This window comes from Pseudophryne corroboree, chromosome 1 (genome assembly GCF_028390025.1).
Source record: "Pseudophryne corroboree isolate aPseCor3 chromosome 1, aPseCor3.hap2, whole genome shotgun sequence".
Classification (NCBI taxonomy): domain Eukaryota; kingdom Metazoa; phylum Chordata; class Amphibia; order Anura; family Myobatrachidae; genus Pseudophryne; species Pseudophryne corroboree.
This window is the reverse complement of record NC_086444.1, coordinates 223,900,845-223,924,071: the sequence shown is the minus strand read 5'-3', so window position 1 is coordinate 223,924,071 and position 23,227 is coordinate 223,900,845. Positions and strand designations below refer to the sequence as shown.

Genomic DNA, 23,227 nt, shown 5'->3' with positions numbered 1-23,227 from the left:
GATGTAATAAAGGCACCCAACACTAGCAGAGTATTACTGGACCATGAAGAGTGTCATGAAGAGATGTTTGACGTGACTATAGAAAAGATGTTAGGACACATCTGTATGCGGCAATAAGAAATGATCAGTTATGGAGTCCTACCGCCACCAATAATAAATAGGCCCCTAAATTCTTTAGTGCTGCAAATAGCTGATAGTCATTTTGTTAAATCTAAACCTACAGTAACACATTCTGTTCTTTTACCATTTCAGACCCGGCGCACAATGAATTTCTCTGTTTTCTATACACATAGGAAAACAAATTTGGGTCAATTCAATTGTGGTGAAAGTGAACAATACGAACAATGGGGTTGGAATGCCAGCAACAGCACACACTTTAATTTACAGCCCCATAGTGGTGCATATTAAAACATATGATTTAGGGGCTACGTTAAAAATTCAGAGTGATGTGTGCACTGCATCGCTCCTTACTAATACAAAAATAATTTCAGCTTTTGGTTTGGCAAAATTTTCAATAAAATTATTATATGTTCAGATATTACAATAATGAGTATACAGTAAAGAAGCCAATGCTGGGATCCTGCAATTAGCCTCATAATGTCCTAGGTTTCAATTGGATTGGAGGCAGCAATTCCGGGATTTGAGATTAGTTAAACCATGGGTGCGGTGTCCTACACTGTGGCATAGCCAGCCACTGCAGTGCTAACTTTTTCTGGCCCGCGCATCGCTGGACACTTCTGGTAGCTTAGACGTGGTCAGAGCAGTGACCTATATATGGCAATGCGGTGGTGTAACATCATAGGCCACGCAGTGGCATGCCGCCAGTGCAGCCCACACTCTGCCCACAGAGACTCTGCAGACATTATCTTAAGTGGCTGAGTTGGGTGAGAGAGGGACTGCTAGGCGAAGCTCCTCTCTTCTTCCACTACATGACGTCAATTTGAAGTGGCTGAGCCAGAGATACTAAAGGTGCATACACACTGTTTTTGCCCAGTGTGTATGCAGAGAGATGATCACACAGTGATCTGAGCAATTTTAACCCGGCCCAGAGATTTTCACGGGGGTGAACCACTTTCAACAGTATGAGACTGTGGAAAGTGGTTCACTCGCCCGGTAAAACAGCAGAGGGACGACGGTGGCCAGTGATGATGCGGGAGTGCGCATCAGCACTTAACACTCATCGCCTGCCATACACACTAGGCGATTTTGAGCTCAAAACTACAAAAGTGAGCTACTTTCAGCTCAAAATCGCCTAGTGTGTATTTGCTTTAACACAGTGGGAGTCTGACAGGTGAGGTCAGGGTCATTCTGCAGTGGGGGACTGGGGCAAAGAATCATCAATGTGTTTTATTTTTTTCCTGTTGGGGCAATGAATGTGGGGTTTATTATTTTCCTGTGAAGGCTAATGTGTGCCTTATTTGTTTTGTTTTTTATTGTGGGGGCCAATGTATGCGTGTTGTGTTTTTATTTCTGTGGGGGCCAATGTGAATGCTTTGGGGAGGTTTTCCTGTGGGGGACAGTGCTTTTGTTTTCTTTTATGCTTGTGGGGACCAATTTGTGTTTTTAGGTGGATGACACAGAATTATGTAGGGGAGACAGAATAATAATCATTTCTTTGTACAACTCCATGCTGGGATTACAAAGTGGGGCAGGATTGTTTTTCCTAGCATAGAGAGAAGTGAAAGATGAGTCCAGCATATAGATTATATATTGTTTTTTGTTTTATCTTTTTTTTATATGCACAAGCCACAATAGACATTAGATTTACATTAACTACTTTGCAATCAGATAATAGGTACCAGCTTTTGTTTTATTTTGCAATAAATAAAATAAGTGATAAATCGTGCCAACGCAGCATACCAAGCACCAGTACTACAAGGAACATCAGTCGGCATTGTGCAGGAATAGGAAACATAACACAAAGAAGAGTTTCCACATTGTATACGTACTTTTGCGAACAATCTACAAAGGCAAGAAGTTGAGCAGGAAAATCTGTATACGCTAAGGAGATATAACGCACTACACCCACAGTATTCCAAATAACTAGACAAGGGTATAGCAGTTTGAGGGTCACTTCTGTAAGAAATGTTACGTACTGAGTATATGATGGGAGCCACCACCAGGTGCACCCAGCAATGGGATACTTTGTGTACATGTTCTCTGCCAGGAAGGCAGACCTAGAAGTGGTACCTGGCAGCAGCTAGGAGTACTTGCATTATATACCACAGGGAAAGCTGGGGGGTCAGTACCAGCACCCCGGGCACCGCAATAATGAGATAGCGCCCACCAGGGAGGGGCTGCGGGTGGTATCAGTATGCATACACACAGTGCTAGCACCAGCATCCCGCACAGTCTCCCTGCCCGGGCCAGCTCCACATTACCCAGCAGCCGCCGCTTCCCTGACACCGCCCCACGGGCACCCAAGGGAGAGCTCCCTCTTCCCGACTCCCGCCCCCTTAGGCTTTCCGGTACCTTCAGCCCAACAACAGCGCAGCACCCGAAGCCTCCGACACCACCGACCACAGGGAGCCCGTCAGGCAGTAGCAGCAGCGTCACCGGAGAGTCGGCGTCACTGCGCCAGCCAATGGAGGCGGAGACCGGGCACGTATCAGCCAATCACAGGAGGCGGAGGAAGTCATCCAGTGTCCGGCTGCGGTGTCACGTGACTGGCACCGGGTGATGGGTGTAAGCGGCAGCAGCAGTACTGGACAGGTCATTTTTGGTCCTCCTGTCCTGGTCGCTGCCGCCGTCCCTTGCCCGTGTCACTATCACACTTACCGTGTCATCGGCGGGAGGGCTGTATCCTGTGTGTCACATATCAGTCTCTGACAGCGGCCTGTCAGACATCATACACTGTGCTGTGTGCCTGCTGGAGCTACCCTCGTGCTACATACTGTGCTATGGCTGCTGGAGCTATACACTGTGCTGTGTGGCTGCAGGAGCTATACACTGTGCTGTGTGGCTGCAGGAGCTGTACACTGCACTGTGAGACTGCTGGGGCTCTACATTGCTGTGTGGCTGCTGGGGCTATACACTGCACTGTGAGACTGCTGGAGCTCTACTCAGTGCTGTGAGGCTGCTGGGACTATAAACTGTGTTGTGTGGTTGCTGGAGCTATACACTGTGCTGTGTGGCTGCTGTAGCTATACACTGTGCTGTGTGGCTGCTGGAGCTATACACTGTGCTGTGTGGCTGCTGGAGCTATATACTGTGCTGTGTGGCTGCTGGGGCTATATACCGTCCTGTGTGGCTGCTGGGGCTATATACCGTCCTGTGTGGTTGCTGGAGCTACAGAATACACTGTGCTGGGGCTGTATGCTGTGTTGTGTGGCTGCTGGGGCTATGGAAGTCATTCCGAGTTAATCGTAGCTGTGCTAACTTTAGCACAGCTACGATCATTCACACTGACATGCGGGGGGACGCCCAGCACAGAGTTAGTCCGCCTCATATGTCAGTGCCGGCACCCCTGCAGAAGTGCAAAGGCATCGCACAGCGGCGATGCCTTTGCACTTCAAGAGTAGCTCCCGGTCAGCTCAGCTTTAGTGTGCTGGCCGGGAGTTACTCATCACTCCCCGGCCCACAGCAGCTGCATGTGATGTCACGCAGCCGCTGCGGCCCACCCCCCCCGTTCAGTCCGGCCACGCCTACGTTGGCCGGACCGCTCCCACGAAACGGCAAAACGCCACCGTTCCGCCCCCACCCGCCCAGTGACCGCCTCTGCCTGTCAATCAAGCAGAGGCGATTGCAGCCCTGCTATGGCCTTCGGACGTCTGGCATGCCGGTGCATGCGCAGTAGGGACCCGTTCGCTCGGCTGCAGCAAAAAGCAGCGAGCGAACGGGTCAGAATGACCCCCTATATACCGTGCTGTGTGGTTGCTGCAGCTATACATGCCTTCCACACCACTGCTGCATTACCAGACATCAGCGCTTAGATAAATATAGATCCCAATGCCAAAATCAGTGGCTCACCAATCTTTCTCATACATGCTAGAGGATGCTGGGGTCCACTTCAGTACCATGGGGTATAGACGGTTCCGCAGGAGCCATGGGCAGTTTAAGACTTTTCTCTAACGTCCTAGTGGATGCTGGGGACTCCGTCAGGACCATGGGGAATAGCGGCTCCGCAGGAGACAGGGCACAAAAGCAAGCTTTTAGGATCACATGGTGTGTACTGGCTCCTCCCCCTATGACCCTCCTCCAAGCCTCAGTTAGGTTTTTGTGCCCGGCCGAGAAGGGTGCAATCTAGGTGGCTCTCTTAAAGAGTTGCTTAGAAAAAGTTTTTAGGTTCTTTATTTTCAGTGAGTCCTGCTGGCAACAGGCTCACTGCATCGAGGGACTTAGGGGAGAGATTTTCAACTCACCTGCGTGCAGGATGGATTGGATTCTTAGGCTACTGGACATAGCTCCAGAGGGAGTCGGAACACAGGGATCGCCCTGGGGTTCGTCCCGGAGCCGCGCCGCCGACCCCCCTTGCAGATGCTGAAGATGAAGAGGTCCGGAACCAGGCGGCAGAAGACTCTCAGTCTTCATCAGGTAGCGCACAGCACTGCAGCTGTGCGCCATTGTTGTCAGCACACTTCACACAGCGGTCACGGAGGGTGCAGGGCGCTGGGGGGGGGCGCCCTGGGCAGCAATGTATAATACCTGTATGGCGAAAAATACATCACATATAGCCCTTGAGGCTATATGGATGTATTTAACCCCTGCCAGATATCTAAAACTCCGGAGAAGAAGCCCGCCGAAAAGGGGGCGGGGCCTATTCTCCTCCGCACACAGCGCCATTTTCCCTCACAGAAAGGCTGGTGGGAAGGCTCCCATGATCTCCCCTGCACTGCACTACAGAAACAGGGTTAAAACAGAGAGGGGGGGCACTGATTTGGCGATATGTATATATATTAAAATGCTATAAAAGGAACACTTATATAAAGGTTGTCCCTGGATAATTATAGCGTTTTGGTGTGTGCTGGCAAACTCTCCCTCTGTCTCCCCAAAGGGCTAGTGGGTCCTGTCCTCTATCAGAGCATTCCCTATGTGTGTGCTGTATGTCGGTACGTGTGTGTCGACATGTATGAGGAAAATATTGGTGAGGAGGCGGAGCAAATTGCCTGTAATGGTGATGTCACTCTCTAGGGAGTCGACACCGGAATGGATGGCTTATTTATGGAAATTACGTGACAATGTCAACACGCTGCAAGCCGGTTGACGACATGAGAGGGCCGGCGAACAAATTAGTATCTGTCCAGGCGTCTCAAACACCGTCAGGGGCTGTAAAATGCCCATTTACCTCAGTCGGTCGACACAGACCCAGACACGGACACTGATTTCAGTGTCGACGGTGAAGAAACAAACGTATTTTCTTTTAGGGCCACACGTTAAGGGCAATGAAGGAGGTGTTACATATTTCTGATACTCCAAGTACCACAAAAAAGGGTATTATGTGTGAGGTGAAAAAACTACCTGTAGTTTTTCCTGAATCAGATAAATTAAATGAAGTGTGTGATGATGCGTGGGTTTCCCCCGATAGAAAATTATTGGCGGTATACCCTTTCCCGCCAGAAGTTAAGGCGCGGTGGGAAACACCCCTCAGGGTGGATAAGGCGCTCACACGCTTATCAGAACAAGTACCGGTACCATCTACGGATAGGGCCGTACTTAAGGAGCCAGCTGATAGGAGGCTGAAAAATATCCTAAAAAGTATACACACACATGCTGGTGTTATACTGCGACCAGCGATCGCCTCAGCCTGGATGTGCAGAGCTGAGGTGGCTTGGTCGGATTCCCTGACTAAAAATATTGATACCTTTGACAGGGACAGTATTTTATTGACTATAGAGCATTTAAAGGATGCATTTCTATATATGCGAGATGCGCAGAGGGATATTTGCACTCTGGCATCAAGAGTAAATGCGATGTCCATATCTGCAAGAAGATGTTTATGGACACGACAGTGGTCAGGTGATGCAGATTCCAAACGGCACAAAGATGTATTGCCGTATAAAGGGGAGGAGTTATTTGGGGTCGGTCCATGGGACCTGGTGGCCAGGGCAACTGCTGGAAAATCCACCGTTTTTTACCCTAAGTCACATCTCTGCAGAAAAAGACACCGTCTTTTCAGCCTCAGTCCTTTCGTCCCTATACGAGTCATATCTGCCCAGGGATAGAGGAAAGGGAAGAAGACTGCAGCAGGCAGCCCATTCCCAGGAACAGAAGCCCTCCACCGCTTCTACCAAGTTCTCAGCATGACGCTGGGACCGTACAGGACCCCTGGATCCTACAAGTAGTATCCAAGGGGTACAGATTGGAATGTCGAGAGGTTTCCCCCCTCGCAGGTTCCTGTAGTCTGCTGTACCAATGTCTCCCTCCGACAGGGAGGCAGTATTGAAAACAATTCACAAGCTGTATTCCCAGCAGGTGATAATAAATTTACCCCTCCGACAACAAGGAAAGGGGTATTACCCCACACTATATGGTGGTACTGAAGGCTAGGTGAGACCTATTCTAAATCTGAAAAATTTGAACACTTACAAGGGTTCAAATCCAGATGGAGTCACTCAGAGCAGTGATAGCAAAGAACAAGGGGACTATATGGTGTCCCGGGACATCAGGGATGCTTACCTCCATGTCCCAAAATTTGCCTTTTCTCACCAAGGGTACCTCAGGTTCGTGGTACAGAACTGTCACTATCAGTTTCAAGACGATGCCGTTGGATTGTCCAAGGCACCCCGGGTCCTTACCAAGGTAATGACCGAAAGGAGGATTCGTCTTCAAAGAAAATGGACGACCTCCTGATAAGAACAAGGTCCAGAGAACAGTTGGAGGTCGGAGTAGCACTATCTCAAGTAGTTCTACGACAGCACGGGTGGATTCTAAATATTCCAAAACCGCAGTTGTTCCGACGACACGTCTGCTGGTCCTAGGGATGATTCTGGACACAGTCCAGGAAAAGGTGTTTCTCCCAGAGGAGAAAGCCAGGGAGTTATCCGAGCTAATCGGGATCCTCCTAAAACCAGGAAAAGTGTCAGTGCATCATTGCACAAGAGTCCTGGTAAAAATGGTGGCTTATTACGAAGCGCTTCCATTCGGCAGATTTCACGCAAGAACTCTTCAGTGGGATCTGCTGGACAAATGGTCCGGATCGCATCTTCAGATGCATCAGCGGATAACCCTATATCCAAGGACAAGGGTGTCTCTCCTGTGGTGATTACAGAGTGCTCATCTTCTAGAGGGCCGCAGATTCGGCATTCAGGATTGGATGCTCGTGACCACGGAGGCCAGCCTGAGAGGCTGGGGAGCAGTCACACAAGGAGTGTGATCAAGTCTGGAGAATTCTCTCCACATAAATATACTGGAGCTAAGAGCAAATTTATAATGCTCTAAGCTTAGCAAGACCTCTGCTTCAAGGTCAGCCGGTATTGATCCAGTGGGATAACATCACGGCAGTCGCCCACGTAAACAGAAAGGGCGGCACAAGAAGCAGGAGGGCAGTGGCAAAACTGCAAGGATTTTTCGCTAGGCGGAAAATCATGTGATAGCACTGTCAGCAGTGTTCATTCCGGGAGTGGACGACTGGGAAGCAGACTTCCTCAGCAGGCACGACCTCCACCCGGGAGAGTGGGAACTTCATCGGGAAGTTTTCCGCATGATTGTGAACCGTTGGGAAAGACCAAAGGTGGACATGATGGCGTCCCGCCCGAACAAAAAATGGGACAGGTATTGCGCCAGGTCACGAGACCTTCAGGCGATAGCTGTGGACGTCCTGGTAACACCGTGGGTGTAACAGTCGGTGTATGTGTTCCCTCCTCTGCTTCTCATAACCAAGGTATTGAGAATTATAAGACATAGAGGAGTAAGAACTATACTCGTGGCTCCGGATTTGCCAAGAGGGACTTGGTAACCGGAACTTCAAGAGATGCTCACAGAGGACTAATGGCCTCGGGAGCTAAGAAGGGATTTGCTTTCAGCAAGTACCATGTCTGTTCCAAGAGGAACCGTGGCATCGGCCTTTAAGAAAGGACCTGCTCCAGCAGGGACCTTGTCTGTTCCAAGACTTACCGCGACTGCGTTTGACGGCATGGCGGTTTGAACGCCGGATCCTAAGGGAAAAGGCATTCCGGAAGAGGTCATACCTACCCTGGTCAAAGCCAGGAAGGAGGTGACCGCACAACGTTATCACCACATGTGGTAAAAATATGTTGCGTGGGTGAGGCCAGGAAGGCCCCACGAAAAAATTTCAACTAGGTCGATTTCTGCACTTCCTGCAAACAGGAGTGTCTATGAGCCTCAAATTGGGGTCCATTAAGGTTCAAGTTTCGGCCCTATAGATTTTCTTCCAGAAAGAATTGGCTTCAGTTCCTGAAGTCCAGACGTTTGTCAAGGGAGTATTGCATATACAGCCCTTGTGTGCCTCCAGTGGCACCGTGGGATCTCAACGTAGTGTTGGGATTCCTCAAATCATATTGGTTTGAACCACTCAAATCTGTGGATTTGAAATATCTCACATGGAAAGTGACCATGCTGTTGGCCCTGGCCTCGGCCAGGCGATTGTCAAAATTGGCGGCTTTGTCTTACAAAAGCCCATATTTGATTTTCCATTCGGACAGGGCAGAACTGCGGACTCGTCCCCAGTTTCTTCCTAAGGTGGTGTCAGCGTTTCACCTGAAACAACCTATTGTGGTGCCTGCGGCTACTAGGGACTTGGAGGACTCCAAGTTGCTAGACGTTGTCAGGGCCCTGAAAATATATATATATATATAATTCCAGGACGGCTGGAGTCAGAAAGTCTGACTTGCTGTTTATATTGTAGGCACCCAAAAAGCTGGGTGCTCCTGCTTCTAAGCAGACTATTGCTCGTTGGATTTGTAGTACAATTCAGCTTGCACATTCTGTGGCAGGCCTGCCACAGCCAAAATCTGTAAATGCCCATTCCACAAGGAAGGTGGGCTCATCTTGGGCGGCTGCCCGAGGGGTCTCGGCTTTACAACTTTGCCGAGCAGCTACTTGGTCAGGGGCAAACACGTTTGCTAAATTCTACAAATTTGATACCCTGGCTGAGGAGGACCTGGAGTTCTCTCATTCGGTGCTGCAGAGTCATCCGCACTCTCCCGCCCGTTTGGGAGCTTTGGTATAATCCCCATGGTCCTGACGGAGTCCCCAGCATCCACTAGGACGTTAGAGAAAATAAGATTTTGCTTACCGATAAATCTATTTCTCATAGTCCGTAGTGGATGCTGGGCGCCCATCCCAAGTGCGGATTGTCTGCATTACTTGTACATAGTTATTGTTACAAAAAAATCGGGTTATTATTGTTGTGAGCCATCTTTTTTAGAGGCTACTTCATTGTTATCATACTGTTAACTGGGTTCAAATCACAAGTTGTACGGTGTGATTGGTGTGGCTGGTATGAGTCTTACCCGGGATTCAAGATCCTTCCTTATTGTGTACGCTCGTCCGGGCACAGTACCTAACTGAGGCATGGAGGAGGGTCATAGGGGGAGGAGCCAGTACACACCATGTGATCCTAAAAGCTTGCTTTTGTGCCCTGTCTCCTGCGGAGCCGCTATTCCCCATGGTCCTGACGGAGTCCCCAGCATCCACTACGGACTATGAGAAATAGATTTATCGGTAAGTAAAATCTTATTTTCTCAGATTTCTGACAGGGTTACAAGTAATGAATCTACAAGCCAGGTATTACTAAGCTCTATGGCAGTATGGCCGATTTCTGGTACATCAAGACTCCCCGCAATATACCCCCACAAACGTGCGCTTGTGCATGTCACACAAGACGACACGGATACCGATTCTGACACCACAGACGGTGATGGGGATGTGTTACGGGGTCCGCATCTCTCGCAAAGGGGGTGCAATTGTTGATAGAGGCTATCAGGGATGTGTTAGATGTTAATGATACCACACCTGACCAGGTTGTGGAGGCCTTTTTCACTGAAAAAAAAAAAAGCTCGCTAACCTTCCCTGCGCCAAATTAATTGAATGCTATATTTGAAAAAGCATGGGAAAACCCTGAGAAAAAATTCCAGGTCCCTAAAAGGGTCCAGGTGGCGTTTCCTTTCCCTTAGGAGAATAGAAAAATATGGGAAAACCCGCCGATTGTTGACGCATCTGTGTCCAGACTCTCAAAGAAGGTGGTTTTGCCTGTTCCAGGATCTACCGCCTTAAAGGAGCCGGCTGATAGAAAAATTGATAACACACTTAAATCAATGTACACTGCTTCAGGGGCCATATTACGTCCCACTATTGCTACTGCATGGATTGCAAAGGCAATAGTGAAGTGGTCGGCTACCTTACTTGAGGATTTGGATACGATGAATAGGGATGACGTTGCATTATATTTACGCAACATACATGATTCAGCAGGTTTTATGGTAGTATCCATGAAAGACTTGGGTTCGATGGCTGCGGGAATATCTTCCTTGTCTGTCTCAGCTTGTCAAGGACTGTGGCTGTGCCAGTGGTCGGCCGACACGGAATCCAGAAAAAGTGTGGAGTCCCTACCCTATACAGGTCAGGCTCGCTTTGGGCAAGCTCTAGATGCGTGGATATCCACGGCTACAGCGGGTAAGTCTCCGTTTCTTCCCTCAGCGGCACCTGCTCCAAAGAAATCCTTCTCTTCATCTGCAACGCAGTCCTTTCGGCCTAACAAGCCTAGAAAGGCCAGAACGTCTAATACCTTCTTTAGGGGAGATCGGGTTAAGTCCGAGAAACCTGCCGCTGCAGGTTCCCAGGAACAAAAGCCTACTTCAGGTACGCCGAAGTCCTCCACATGACTGTGGAACGCGCGGCCTGGAGGTAGGGCCAGTGGTAGCGAGACTCAGACACTTTTGTCACGTCTGGGTATCGTCCGGCCAGGATCCCTGGGTTATAGACATTGTATCCCAGGGATACAAGCTGGAATTTCAAAGTCTCCCTCCTCATCGGTTTTTCAAATCAGGCTTGCCAACTCGGTTGGCAGACAGCACTGTACTACAAGACGCTGTCCAAAAACTGGTGGAGGCACAGGTCATTGTGCCAGTACCACCTCACATGCAGAACAAAGGTTATTATTCAAACCTTTTTGTGGTACCAAAACTGGATGGTTCGGTCAGGCCCATTCTGAACCTAAAATCATTGAACCCCTTTCTAAAGTAGTTCAAGGTGGAGTCTCTCAGGGCACTGATATCAAGTCTGGAAGAGGGGGAATTCCTGGTATCACTGGATATCAAGGATGCATACCTCCACTTTCCGATATGGCTGCCGCGTCAGGCTTATCTCCGTTTCGCATTGCTGGACTGTCATTTCCAGTTCCAGGCCCTGGCATTCGGCCTCTCCACAGCACCAAGGGTGTTTACCACGGTGATGGCAGAAATTATGGTTCTCCTCCGCAAACAGGGTGTGAACATCATTCCATATCTGGACGATCTGCTGATAAAGGCATCGTCCAAGGAGAAGCTGCTGCAGTCCATTGTTCTCACAACACACCTCCTCGGGAGTCATGGTTGGATTCTGAACCTTCCAAAGTCACATTTGGAACCAACCCAGAGGTTGTCCTTTCTGGGAATGATCCTGGATACGGAAGTGCAGAAGGTGTTTCTTCCGCAGAAAAAAAGGCGTTGGTGATACAAGCTATGCTCCGGGATGTCCTGAAGCCAGCCCGGGTGTCGGTTCATCAATGCATTTGCCTATTGGAAAAGATGGTGGCCTTTTACGAGGCTCTCTAGTACGGGAGGTTCCACGCTCGGACCTTCCAACTGGATCTCCTGGAGAAGTGGTCAGGATCTCATCTTCACATGCACCAGAGAGTTCGTCTGTCGCCAAAGGCCAGGATTTCACTCCTCTGGTGGCTCCAATTGCCTCACCCTCTAGAGGGCCGCAGGTTCTGGATTCAGGACTGGGTCCTTCTAACCACGGATGCGAGCCTTCGAGGCTGGGGAGCAGTCACTCAAAGAGTAACCTTCCAAGGACGGTGGTCAAGCCTAGAAGCCGGCCTGTGCATCAGCATCCTGGAACTCAGAGCCGTCTACAACGGTCTTCTTCAGGCGACCCCTCTTCTAAGAAATTGGGCCATTCGAGTGCAGTCGGACAACATTACAACAGTGGCTTACATAAACCGACAAGGCGGAACGAAGAGCAGAGCGGCAATGTCAGAGGTGACAAGAATACTCCTCTGGACAGAAAAGCACGCGTTGGCGCTATCAGCCATCTTCATTCCAGGAGTAGACAGCTGGGAAGCAGACTTACTCAGCAGACACGATTTCCATCCAGGGGGGTGGGGTCTCCATCCGGAAGGTGTTCAAGGAAATAACAGGTCTTTGGGGATTACCCCAAATAGACATGATGGACTCTCGTCTCAACAAGAAGCTCCGGCGTTATTGTTCCAGGTCGAGGGACCCACAAGCAGTGGCAGTGGATGCCCTGGTGTCTCCGTGGGTGTTCCAGTCAGTGTACGTGTTTCCACCACTCTCACTCATCCCAAGAATCCTAAAGCTCATAAGGAGAACAAGGGTTCAAGCTATCCTCATTGCCCCAGACTGGCCAAGAAGGGCTTGGTACACGGACCTTCTGAATCTACTGCAAGAAGATCCGAGGCCTCTTCCTCTTCAGGAGGACCTGCTGCAACAGGGGCCGTTCACCTATCAAGACTTACCGTGGTTACGTTTGACGGCATGGAAGTTGAGCGCCTGATACTTGCTCGGAAGGGCATTCCGAAGAAGGTAGTTCCTACCCTGATACAGGCTAGGAAAGGGGTAACGTCTAAACATTACCATCGTATTCAGAAGAAATATGTCTCTTGGTGTGAATCCAAGAAGTTTCCTACGGTGGAGTCTCAACGTTTTCTCCTCTTCCTGCAAGTAGGTGTGAATGTGGGCCTGAGGTTAGGATCTGTGAAGGTCCAGATTTCGGCCCTATCCATTTTCTTCCAGAAACAATTGGCTGCCCTCCCTGAGGTTCAGACTTTTTTGAAGGGAGTTCTGCACATCCAGTCTCCCTTTGTACCACCTACGGCGCCTTTGGACCTTAACGTGGTGTTGCAGTTCCTCCAGTCGGATTGGTTTGAGCCTCTACAGGAGGTTGAGGTCAAATTTCTTACATGGAAGGTGGTCACGTTGTTGGCCTTAGCTTCTGCTAGACGCGTGTCCGAGTTGGGGGCTTTATCCTGTAAAAGCCCTTACTTGATCTTCCACGGAGATAGAGCTGAGCTCCGGACACGTCAGCAGTTTCTTCTGAAGGTTGTGTTGGCATTTCATATTAACCAACCTATTGTGGTGCAAATAAAGAAAGAGAATTGGGTTCAATTAGGTGCACTCCGTCCCCTAAATTGAAATACTATTAAAATCCACTTTATTAATTTAAAAACGGATATCAGCAAAAATACTTGGTTCAGCAGCCTGTATGACCTGTATATTCTGTCTTTATTATATCTTTAGCCTATAATAGGTCAGTTGAGCGAAGTAAAGAAATTAGAAAAAAAGTTGTCAAAGAAATATATAGAAATGTGAATAAAGATTTAAAATTATACTATGTGTCACGTCTCTTATTTGTCTTTTATATATAAAATTCCCATACGTATGCTACCAGTTAGTTGTATGCACAGGGTTAATATATGTGCTGTTTTGTATATTAAGATATATAGTGTTTAATCCACAAGCAGCAGAATAAGTGTCCAGTTTATGGTATTATGTAACACTCAATGGTTACATTATAAATTATACTTGTAACTTTGTATCAATAATAATCACATGAGTTTCCTGGGTTGTAGCTTTTATATCTAACAGCTGATGAATGTGGTGTTTTAGAAAAGTTTAGAATTAGCCTGTGGTCATGTAATGTTCAGCTATAACGACTGGTTATACTTGGGATTATGATTCCCAGCCATGGATCACGTGGCTTTTGTTATTTTGATATTATTATGCGCCCCCTTACTCTGTGTCTCTCATACCCTTCACTGTCACTCAAACAGCCCCCCCTTTATTTTGTGTCTCTCAGCAAGCCCCCCCCCCCCCCCCCTTCTCGTCTCTCAGCAACCCTCCCACCATTCACTGGCAGCTACTCTGTCTCACGTGTGCATGTGAGCCGTGGGCGCAGCAGTCTGTAATGTCGGCATTGCTCTCCCCGGGTCCTGGAAGCCTGCAAAGTGGGAGGCAGTGGTAATGGCGGACCGGGACCAGGGCTGCCATAAGAAATTGTGGGGCCAAGGACTGACAAAATAGGCAGAACCCCCTTTTAGAGGGTGTAGCCTGTACCATGTGGTATGGCTAGCATCATGGAGTCTGTATTTTCCATTTTGTCAGTATGAATTCTATTGGTATCATGCCTCCTCCCCAATATGTTTTGTCCTCCCCAATATGTTTTGTATTGTGCTACCCCCTCATGTGTATATTCTGTACCGTGCCTTTCGTCCTCTTCATCTGTATGTCCTGCATTGTGCAGTCTATCCCATTGTGCTGTTCACCCATCTGTATGTCCTGTATTTTCCTATCCCATCCATCTGTGTGTCCAATATTGTGCAGTCTGGGGGTCATTCCGAGTTGTTCGCTCGTTGCCGATTTTCGCAACGGAGCGATTAAGGCAAAAATGCGCATGCGCATGGTACGCAGTGCGCATGCGCTAAGTATTTTAGCACAAAACTTAGTAGATTTACTCACGGCCGAACGAAGAATTTTCATCGTTGAAGTGATCGGAGTGTGATTGACAGGAAGTGGGTGTTTCTGGGCGGAAACTGGCCGTTTTCTGGGAGTGTGCGGAAAAACGCAGGCGTGCCAGGATAAAATGCGGGAGTGTCTGGAGAAACGGGGGAGTGGCTGGCCGAACGCAGGGCGTGTTTGTGACGTCAAACCAGTAACGAAACGGGCTTAGCTGATCGCAGTGTAGGAGTAAATCTCGAGCTACTCAGAAACTGCTAAGAATTATTTATTCGCAATTCTGCTAAGCTAAGATACACTCCCAGAGGGCGGCGGCCTAGCGTGTGCAATGCTGCTAAAAGCAGCCAGTGAGCGAACAACTCGGAATGAGGGCCTCTGTCCTCATACTGTATGTATGTCCTGCATTGTGCTGTTCCCCCATCTATATTTCCTGTATTGTGCTGTCCATCCATCCCCATATGTATTCTGTATTGTGCTGTCCATCCATCCCCATATGTATTCTGTATTGTGCTGTCCATCCGTCCCTATATATATTCTATATTGTGCTGTCCATCTGTCCCCATATGTATTCTGTATTGTTCTGTCCATGCATCCCCATATATATATGTCAGGAATCGACTTACAGCAGCTGCATCTGTCCGCCGGTGCGGTCTCCGTCTGGGGCTCCCATGTCTCGCTGCCACTGGTCACCTTGTCGCCAAACGTCATCCTGGGCCTAAGGACACTCCTGTTGTCAGCGGGCGTCCCGCCGGGCCGCGGCATGGGTGCCGCCATGACAGTTCCCATCAGCTCCTTCGCATCAGCCAATCCGGAGCTTGGCCGCACCTCCCCATTCACTCCCAGCCAATACCTGCAGACCGGGGGGTATATCAGGAGCAGCATGGAGAGTCAGTCCTTGCCTTGGACTTCGTGTCATTCCTCTGACCTGTGTCACTGGCTCCGTTCTCCAGTTCCTCTGAGTTCCTACTCTGCCTTCCAGTCTGATCCTGCATTGCCGTGGAACCACAAGCACCAGCAACCTGGGTGCTTGTGATTAAGCCTCTTCAGTTCCTCTGTGAATCTACTCTACATTCCAGTCTGGTCCTGTACTGCTGTGGAACTACAAGCACCAGCAACCCAGGTAACTGTGATCAAGCTTCATACCTTTACCAGCTACAGTGTGCTCCAGCCCTCTGCAGTAGAGACTTTCCTCCAGGTGCATCTCGTTATCTACACCTGTTCATCAGCCTGCAAGCTGCCAGTGTTATTCAACCTGTACTGAGGATTTCAACACTTGTCTCCTGCAACTGTTACCTGGCTTGCTATTCTCACCATCATCCCTGCTGTGTTCCATGATCCAGGAACCATCGGTTTCCAAACTGATACATCGATCCCCTGATCGATTGTTACATACCATACAGACTTTGCCATAAGACTTTCAACTTCTTTACTACTTATTCATTATTGCATATCCTCTGTTACCATCAAGTATTCCTGCTGCCATACTATCTGTTAAAAACTGTTTAATAAACAACTTAGCGCACATGCGCAGGAATCCTATCCGGCCTCCTCGTTTTCTCCATCCTGTCTCCACTGACCCACTAGCGTCCCCTCCGGGAACACAAACTAGACAGAACCTGACAGTAAGTCCAAGGACAGATGGACTCGGATGGTGGTCAGAATGTGGGGTCAGGGGCCTTACAAAATCTGGTCTCCCGCTTGGATGGTCAAGAGGCTGCGCAGCAGCAGATGTTCCAATTCCTGCAAGGAATGTCCTCCCATCTCGATACACTACAACAATCTCTGCCCAGTGCTCCTGTTCCTTCAGTTCCAGTCACCCCTGCTCCTGCAAGTTCAGCGGGTTCTCCTTCACCGGCTGCATCAACTCCAGTGTCACGCTTGCACCTGCCCGTGCCCAGCAAATATGATGGCAGTCCCAAGTTATGTCGTGGGTTTCTTAATCAATGTGAAATTCAGTTTGAGTTGTTATCACACAATTTCCCCACGCCAAGATCCAAGGTTGCTTACATTATATCACTGCTCTCTGGACCAGCCTTGAGTTGGGTGTCTCCTCTGTGGGAACGTGCTGACCCTCTTATGAATAACTATACCGAATTTGTGTCAACCTTCAGACGCATCTTTGATGAACCAGGTCGCGCAACATCAGCCTCTGCAGATCTTATCCAACTCCGTCAAGGTACCCGTAGCATGGGTCAATACGTCATCCAGTTCCAGACGTTGGCCGCAGAGATTCAATGGAATAACCAAGCGCTGGTAGCAGCCTTCTGGCATGGACTCTGATAAAGCTGAATATTTATCGTATATAAAACCCTTTATGAGGTCTAAGAACAATGTACGCTATTTACGTATGTAGTACCGTAAGGGTACGCTAGTTGCGTATCGATCGCTTAGCCGTGATCTAGACGCTCAAGCGTCACGTTCACTCACGGCCAAGAGATCACAGGCAGACACGTTATTGGCTGTTGACTATCGTAATGATTCGCTATAGCGTAGCGGCGCTCGGGACCACGAGGAGATCACCAGCGATGCAGACGCTCACAACGTTAAACCTTTATATCTATACCTCTAACAATGAAATACACAGTAAACCTTAGTGTAGAGACAAAGTGTAAGTGCAACCTTGTGTAACCTGATTAACTACAAAGCTGCTTTAGCGTCACCGACGCTCTGTGAACACTTAACACTATAAGGAATACACAGATACCTGGGTTTAGGGTCCAAAGCCTATTATATGTATTATGACTATTATACTTGCAAAAAGAATCACAGTACAAATGATACACTACAATATAACAGAGACTACCTAACCAGATAACTACACAGGAAATACAATACAATACAATGAAGTCTAATCAAGGGAAAAATACGAGGAAAAGAGAAGAGAGGGAGAGAGAGAAATGGCTCACAGTAAGACAATATGATTACGGAGAAAACTTACGCACAAGGGGAAACGATCGCAAGCGCCTCGATATCCAGCTCCCGGTTATCAGCAATGAGAACCGTTGATGAGAGAGTGAAGTTGGATATGGTCGGCCCGCTATTTATGCCCCACACACAATACAATTCAATGGTCCCTACAATCTCATTGTTCATTAGACACAGGAATTCGGCTTCGCATTATAACAAAAAGTCATAGGTTGATTCATACAGGTGGGCTGTCTTGTATCAGTGGCCTTGGTTATGCAAAACAAAGGGTGATGACTAACACATTCCTGTCTTCTGGAGAGCTATTGTTTGGCGAATACAAAACAAAACCCTGTCTCTGGGTTTTGTTCAATATTCATGATGTCCACTTTCAGTTGAGACAATGACATCTCAGCCATCATTCTCCTGGATACAAACCCTAACCCATTCGTAAACACAGGTGTTGGCCCTCCTCATTGAGTCTCAAAGCTCAGCGTAATTAAAGGCTATTGTACTCCGTCTGCGGGAAAGATACTGATTTGGAGTACAATTAATCTTCAATTACTATTCCTGTGCTTACCTTATGCATGTGAAGATGTGAGGCCCTCCCAACATGCAAACTATTGTTTGGGGGATCTCTAAGGTCAAAGAGCCATTTGAGACCCACTGATACCTGTTTCCAACTGTTACTAAGTAAGAACAAATAATAGTAAATGGACATAACTTCTTATGTCCATAACTATTCGCACGAGCGATTAATCCGCTCCAAACCAACACCGGAATATTGCTATTTAAATACTCTTCCGATGGGTACCAAACACCACTGTATGACCCCTGTTAGACCCTTCGCACAATACAAAGAGGAATCTCTCTGTTCAGGAACATGCTATATTAACCAAACTTTCAGAATCTATCAAAGGGACCATGATCTACAAAATACATTATTACTGAAAATATGTAACGATTGAGTCGCACACTACGACTACACAAACTTTACCGTAAATACGCATACCGTGCACCAGCGGGTGCACGCAACTGCGGGTATGCGCCTTCACGGGAGAGCGCACGCATGCGCAGCGCGGACCAGTGTGAGGTGCAAATATGGCAGTGTGCATAGAGATATTTTTCTGACTTTGACAGTCTACCCTTTGGCAGTCAATAATAACTGCCACCTTCTAAAACATTTCAAAAGGAGAAAAATATATGTCAGGGGTTAATTCATTTCCATGGTTGGGTAAGGGAGGAGAGAGGAGTAGGTGGGAAGAGGGTATGACCTAGTGAGATAGCAGAAGCATGTGTGTATGAGTCCATGTTTGGGGGGTCATGTATCATCGTGCCGTACGTGTTGTAAATCAAGCTTCGAGGTATTGCGAAGTATACATTTGAATTCCTTCTTATCCCGTGGTACGGGTCTGTGGATGGGCTGTCAAACTTTACCGAGCTCTTTTCGGATTTTGAACAAAAAAGGGAGCACATTTTAGTTGATGATACATGAATGGGGGAATATGTGATTGCTGATATCTGTGCCTGTATTCCCTATACTATGTGTGTCATTACCTGAGGGTTGTAGAAATGAAGAAAAGACATAATTACGGTAAATGCGGTGGTATTCTATGTCAGGTTAATGTACATCTGTCGGTTGAAGTTTTGTTCGGTATCAGTTGAAAGTCGTCTTCTTTGCGCTGTTTTGCTCATTAGGCGTGAGCAATAAGCTTTGTCAATGCCATTAGATTTACAAAAAATGTTGGGCTAGCGTAATTTTAAGAATTCTAGGGAAACTGGGGATCCATGGCAAAGTTCATCAAATGTCCATATCTCAAGTGGTCAAAACTCCTTCTTTGGTCCATCCGTTGTCTGTATAGCGTCTCATCAACTTCCTCGTCCAAGGGGGTCTTGTTATCTTGGAGAAAAACCAGAAAAACAGGTGAAAGAAACGGACCGTAGAAATCGCATTTTCATCACATCATTGTTTCTATCGTTGGGTCGTAAATCAAATCCAGGTTAATTACAGTTTCCTCACTCCTCAAACTCATCACTCTTGTACTTTGTTTGCACCTCATTAAAGCCTGCCCGCATCTAAATATCAATCCAATCGATATAACGACACCTAAGATACATAGTAGAAACTTCCCAACATCCATTATGACTCCTTGAGCCCAGTCTCCTAAACCAGAGAACCAATTTCGCGGGTTCAACCATGACACCCAACCAGTCAGCTCATTACCTACAGCAGCAAGAGTGAGATTGTGTTTTCGGCGAAATTCCCACTTTAATTGGAGAATATCGTCCATCTTTTGGTCTATGACCTCTACCGGATCCTCGGTGCTATTTGTGATATACGTGCAACACTTCACGCCGTACTGTGTTGCCAATGTAACACAATATCCGCCTGTCACTGCTGTGAGGTAATTAAGAACCATTCTATGCTGTACCAGTTCTGTTTTATAAGCTTGAAGTTCTCTTCCAGTGTATCTAAACGTGTCATCATACATTTCAGTGATATTATCTAACAAATTGGCGAGTGCGGAAATGTATCTATAATTCATCACTCCTCGAGCGGTGCGAGTGAAATCTAACGCCACCAGAACCTGAATCCCGGTGGATTCATGGATCAGATCAGAGGCCGGATGCTCTAACCTTTCTGACAGTTGTCTTTTAACGAGGTGCTCGTAATGAGTGTGAGTATAAGGAGCTTGGGCACCACGGTGTATGTCTTTCATTTTATCATGAGTTACAGTCATTACTTCAGGCAATACTCTTCCAATATAACACAATCCTTCAGAGTTTGGGGCAAGCCACTTGTACGCCTTTCTCCCGCATATGAAATATGCATCATCGGGGAGAACATATGGGACGGAGAAAGACATTACCATATTACACACCTTCCAGGTGAAATCTCCTAGCCCTAATTCTTCCATCTGCTTAATGCACGTATCAGGTTGTACGATATGTGCACAGTATCCTGGTGATACTTCTCCAACTCTAGTAATCCTATTTCTCTATCGTCCTAAGTGGATGCTGGGGTTCCTGAAAGGACCATGGGGAATAGCGGCTCCGCAGGAGACAGGGCACAAAAAAGTAAAGCTTTACTAGGTCAGGTGGTGTGCACTGGCTCCTCCCCCTATGACCCTCCTCCAGACTCCAGTTAGATTTTGTGCCCGAACGAGAAGGGTGCAATCTAGGTGGCTCTCCTAAAGAGCTGCTTAGAGAAAGTTTAGTTTAGGTTTTTTTCTTTACAGTGAGTCCTGCTGGCAACAGGATCACTGCAACGTGGGACTTAGGGGGAAAGTAGTAAACTCACCTGCATGCAGAGTGGATTTGCTGCTTGGCTACTGGACACCATTAGCTCCAGAGGGATCGAACACAGGCCCAGCCGTGGAGTCCGGTCCCGGAGCCGCGCCGCCGACCCCCTTGCAGATGCTGAAGCGTGAAGAGGTCCGGAAACCGGCGGCTGAAGACTCCTCAGTCTTCATAAGGTAGCGCACAGCACTGCAGCTGTGCGCCATTTTCCTCTCAGCACACTTCACTGGGCAGTCACTGAGGGTGCAGAGCGCTGGGGGGGGGCGCTCTGAGAGGCAAATATAAACCTTATACAAGGCTAAAAATACCTCACATATAGCCCATAGGGGCTATATGGAGATATTTAACCCCTGCCTGACTGGAAAAATAGCGGGAGAAGAACCCGCCGAAAAAGGGGCGGGGCCTATCTCCTCAGCACACGGCGCCATTTTCTGTCACAGCTCCGCTGGTCAGAACGGCTCCCAGGTCTCTCCCCTGCACTGCACTACAGAAACAGGGTAAAACAGAGAGGGGGGGCACATTAATGGCTATATATATATATATTAAAGCAGCTATAAGGGAGCACTTAATATAAGGATATCCCTTGTATATATAGCGCTTTGTGGTGTGTGCTGGCAGACTCTCCCTCTGTCTCCCCAAAAGGGCTAGTGGGTCCTGTCTTCATTAGAGCATTCCCTGTGAGTTTGCGGTGTGTGTCGGTACGTGGTGTCGACATGTATGAGGACGATATTGGTGTGGAGGCGGAGCAATTGCCAAATATGCAGATGTCACCCCCCAGGGGGTCGACACCAGAATGGATGCCTTTATTTGTGGAATTACGTGATGGTTTATCTTCCCTTAAACAGTCAGTTGAGGACATGAGGCGGCCGGACAATCAATTAATGCCTGTCCAGGCGCCTCAAACACCGTCAGGGGCTGTAAAACGCCCTTTGCCTCAGTCGGTCGACACAGACCCAGACACGGGCACTGATTCCAGTGACGACGGTAGAAATTCAAACGTATTTTCCAGTAGGGCCACACGTTATATGATTTTGGCAATGAAGGAGACGTTACATTTAGCTGATACTACAGATACCGTAAAACAGGGTATTATGTATGGTGTGAAAAAACTACAAACAGTTTTTCCTGAATCAGAAGAATTAAATGACGTGTGTGATGAAGCGTGGGTTGCTCCTGATAAAAAGTTGATAATTTCAAAAAAGTTATTGGCATTATACCCTTTCCCGCCAGAGGTTAGGGCGCGCTGGGAAACACCCCCTAAGGTGGACAAGGCGCTCACACGCTTATCCAAACAAGTGGCGTTACCCTCTCCTGAGACGGCCGCACTTAAGGATCCATCAGATAGAAAGATGGAAGTTATTCAAAAGAATATATACACACATGCAGGTGTTATACTACGACCAGCTATAGCAACTGCCTGGATGTGCAGTGCTGGAGTAGTTTGGTCAGAATCCCTGATTGAAAATATTGATACCCTAGATAGGGACAATGTTTTACTGTCGTTAGAACAAATAAAGGATGCATTTATCTATATGCGTGATGCACAGAGGGATATTTGCACACTGGCATCTCGGGTGAGTGCTATGTCCATTTCAGCCAGAAGAGCCTTATGGACACGACAGTGGACAGGCGATGCGGATTCAAAACGTCACATGGAGGTTTTGCCGTATAAAGGGGAGGAGTTATTTGGAGTTGGTCTATCAGACTTGGTGGCCACGGCTACTGCCGGGAAATCCACTTTTTTACCTCAAGTCACTCCCCAACAGAGAAAGGCACCGACCTTTCAACCGCAGCCTTTTCGCTCCTACAAAAATAAGAGAGCAAAGGGCTTGTCGTACCTGCCACGAGGCAGAGGAAGAGGGAAGAGACACCAACAGGCAGCTCCTTCCCAGGAACAGAAGCCCTCCCCGGCTCCTGCAAAAACCTCAGCATGACGCTGGGGCCTCTCAAGCGGACTCGGGGACAGTGGGGGGCCGTCTCAAAAATTACAGCGCGCAGTGGGCTCACTCGCAGGTAGACCCCTGGATCCTGCAGATAATATCTCAGGGGTACAGGTTGGAATTAGAGACGGATCCTCCTCATCGTTTCCTGAAGTCTGCCTTACCAACCGTCTCTTCCGAAAGGGAGAGGGTGTTGGAAGCCATTCACAAGCTGTACGCTCAGCAGGTGATAGTCAAAGTACCCCTATTACAACAAGGAAAGGGGTATTATTCCACTCTATTTGTGGTACCGAAGCCGGATGGCTCGGTAAGGCCTATTCTAAATCTGAAGTCCTTGAACCTCTACATAAAAAAGTTCAAGTTCAAGATGGAGTCACTCAGAGCAGTGATAGCGAACCTGGAAGAAGGGGACTTTATGGTATCCTTGGACATCAAGGATGCGTATCTACA

General features: G+C 48.0%; 1 protein-coding gene across 5 annotated transcripts in view; it reads right to left on the bottom strand.

The window, feature by feature from the left end:
- FER (FER tyrosine kinase) overlaps window positions 1–3,017 on the bottom strand; it is a 634,526-nt gene extending 631,509 nt beyond the window's left edge. For 4 of the 5 annotated variants that reach the window (XM_063964094.1, XM_063964097.1, XM_063964098.1 and 1 more), the window contains exon 1: window positions 2,473–2,584. The gene's annotated coding sequence lies outside the window, so the exon portion shown is untranslated. Of the gene's footprint in view, window positions 1–2,472; window positions 2,585–2,778 lie in introns of those variants that run through there. The other variant, XM_063964096.1, reaches the window with a different exon arrangement.
- Window positions 3,018–23,227: the final 20,210 nt, after the last annotated feature.